Below are 3,398 nucleotides of genomic sequence, written 5' to 3'. Positions count from 1 at the left end.
TATTCATACGTCACAATCATTGGCGGCCAACGCGCCACAAATACTTGTATTTGTAAATTCGTTATTTTCGCGAAGCAAAAAAAAAAAAGGCAAAAGTCCCCAAAGTGTTGCTTATTAAAACTCGAGGAATCAAACAATTATACCAACGGTAATTTGAGCCAGAGAAAACCAAAAAACAATAAATGTGGATTTTAGAAGGCAGCGCTTTGAAGCCGTCAATTGGTTGGTTGCAAATTGCAGGATCAGCGACGGATTGACGCGAACACGCGTTTTTTTTGCTGCTGCGTTTCATACAGAAGCTACTGCTATTGTTGTTGTTGGAGTGGCAACAACAGTGTTCTAATCGTGCAGCTGTGTTGTTGCTGTTGTTGTCATTGTTATTGCCAGTTGCTGCTGCTGTTGCATATTGGTGGCGCTGTCAAACCTTCGGCAACCACACGCCAGCCCGTCTGCAACAGCAACTGCAGCAACAACAAACAACTCTGTTTTTTTTTTTTCTGCTGCTGCGACGTTGGCAATGCGGCAGCTGTAGCATGCCACAGCATCAACACTCTGCTGCCTGTGCTGTTATTTGTCATTCACAAGTTGACGGTGTTGGTCGCTCATACGCTCGCTCTAGCGTTCGCTCAGTCAGCGGTCAACGGTTGTGCGTAACAAAACAACAATAAATGCCTACCAAATGGCTTTTGTAAATCGGCAGGCGACGGTATAGCGCGTAGCATTATGCCGCAAACAACGGCGACAGTGCGTGCCGCCTGCATGCAGCAGCTAAAGCCAAGCGCCAGCCAGCTGAAAAGTTACATGCAAATCGCTTCAAAACGCGTCACGATCAATCTACGTATTAGCGCAATAAATAATTTGGTGAATGACAATGACAACAACAACAACAACACGAGCAGTAGCAGTAGTAATATCGGCATTGAAAGCTGAGCTAGCAAAAGCAGCAGCAAAATAGTGCCAACAACTGCCTAAGGCGCAAGTTAGTGCATGCGGACTTTTAGAGAAGTTTTTAAACTCAATTTTTTTCTGAATTAGAAAAAGTTAAATAGCAAAAATGTTCCACTTTTCGCCGAGACAAACAACAGTTGGCAAGAAAATTTCATGCAAGTGATTTATTGAATTTTTTTAATGGTGAATTTCATTAGAAATTACTACCTACTTACCTACTACTTAAGTATTCTTAAAAGTGTTTTAAAGTGCAAGCGAATTGGACATTTATTCAAATAGTTGGTGCTAAAATTCGAAATTGAAACCAAACTGCACAACAACAATAAAACCAACAACAAACACGCTCAATTTTCTGCGCCTTTCTAAATTCGCCAGCAGTGCATTTCATTAAAAGCAGCAAAATCTCTAAGCAAACAAAAGAAGTTAACGCGCCGCCACTCGAGAGTGAAGGACCAAAAACAACAGCAACACAAAAAACAACTAAACTTTAGCGCCACTTTTTGCCAACTACCTATCTGACTACGAGGAGGCATTTAAAAAAAAAAAATACTAGATTTTAAAATTGGCCCGAACGGCCGCTTAACCATTTACTTTGAAGCTATTTATATCGCAAATATTACAAAAACACTAAGAAAGTGGAAAACTCAAGACTTCTTCTACTCAAATTCACAACAACAACTGACTACTATTAAGCAAATTATTACTTTAGCTTGGAGAAACATTAAAACATTTACAAGCTTCAACCNAAGTACTAACACTAATGCTTTCGCCTATTTAAAATAACAACAAAAAAAAGCAAAAACTTACCAATAATACTATTTACCACTTAAAAAGCAACTAAAAAGTACCTTTTTACTACAACAAAAAAACTAAAAGCAAAACAAAGCTAGTAGAACAAATGCCCAGCGGTGAAAATTACCCCGGCAAACAATTTGGCAAAAAGGAAGTGAGCGGCCTTGCACACCCACTTCGGTGATACTAAAACAAACAAAAAAAAATCAAAAACATTTAATTGCTAGCAAAAGTAAAAACAAAAACTAAGCACGTCAGCTAAACTAAATTTTTACTACTCTTTTTCACTCCGCTTTATCAACTACATACATACTAAATTAGCAGTATACTAGAGCAAAAAGTAGCCTAGAAAAAAGCGCAATTTTACACTTTTCGCATTAAAATACAATATCTACAATTAAAAATCTTGCCAATCTACATTATGAAAAATTAGAGTGTGTAACAGTAAAGCATAAACATTAACTACTAAGCTAAGTCATAGACTTTTTTGTCAAATTCAAATTCAAAAAACATAAAAAAAATGAAAAATATGAAAAGTTAAAAATCGAAAAGCAGAACAAAGTGCATAAAAAGCAATTCAAGTGTCTTACTTAGCAATTCAACTAAAAAAGGAATAGATAGAAAGAAGCAACATCGAAGTAATTAAAAGTTTCATATTAAAAAAATTTTAACTTTTTCATGCATGAAATTTAAAAGCAAAAAATAGCAACAACAATAGCAATACACGCTCAGTAAAATCAACTAAAAGCTTGCCAGTTTTTTTAAATTAATAGATATGCAATATCAATAAAAAAAATGAAAACAAAATAAAACTGGAAATTTTTACTAAAATGCTTCTGGATTAGCATTAAAACTTAATAAAAAAAAACATATACACACACACCTATATAAAGTATAATAATAGCGCAGTGAACAGCGAGTACATTTTGTGATATTTTTAATAATCCAGTTGAGAAAGAGAAACAACATTAAAAAAAAATAGTAATAGAATGTGAAACGCGCACAAAATCGAATTAAGAATTCGGTAAACAGGACACTTTTAAAAGAAAACAGTGTGTGGTAAATATTGCAAAAAAATTTACTTGGAATTGAAAAAAATTTTAGTTGCAAATGAAACTGCATTACTGTGCACAAAGTCTCATAAAAAAAAAATAAATAAATTAATAAACAAAATCATCAGCTAAGAAGTTTTACGCCCCAAAAACGCGTTCCTGCACTCCACCAAAAAGCAGCGCTTTAACGGTGTTGCCGGTTTCGGATTAAAGTCACAAAGTGCCAGCGCCAGTGTGAAAAAAAAGGTAGGCCGTTCAAATTATTTGATATGAAAATAAGTTTTTACATTTGCTTCACAATCTTGAAAGCCTTCACTTACCAGCTTTTGTTTGATTTCTGAGCAGATGGCATGCATGTGCACGCATTTGCCGACGGTAAAACGCTCTTACAGCAGCATACCACACTAAGCTATTCAGGCTTTCAGCACTCTACTCAGCTATAAGTTTTCTATTATTCTTAAATGAGTGCGAAAGCATTAACCCCTTGAAAGCTTGACAGTGTTGCCATCTTCTGATTTTCGAAAAGCATCAAAAACTTGGAAAAAAGCGTTTTACCTCACTAAAAGCACCAAATTTTTTTTAATCAAGGGATGCTTTTTTCATAAC

At 35.4% G+C, this 3,398-nt stretch overlaps 1 long non-coding RNA gene across 1 annotated transcript; it reads left to right on the top strand.

Moving 5' to 3' along the window:
* Positions 1-138: 138 nt before the first annotated feature.
* Positions 139-1,151, top strand: LOC108354394 (uncharacterized). The gene is made up of 2 exons (XR_001846505.1): positions 139-222; positions 1,036-1,151. It is a non-coding gene; the product is annotated as an uncharacterized LOC108354394 (long non-coding RNA).
* The last annotated feature ends 2,247 nt before the right edge of the window (positions 1,152-3,398 follow it).

This window comes from Rhagoletis zephyria, unplaced genomic scaffold, assembly GCF_001687245.7.
Source record: "Rhagoletis zephyria isolate East Lansing unplaced genomic scaffold, Rhagoletis_zephyria_1.1 Rzeph_scaffold_35602, whole genome shotgun sequence".
Lineage (NCBI taxonomy): Eukaryota > Metazoa > Arthropoda > Insecta > Diptera > Tephritidae > Rhagoletis > Rhagoletis zephyria.
This window is presented reverse-complemented; position numbering and strand designations above follow the sequence as displayed.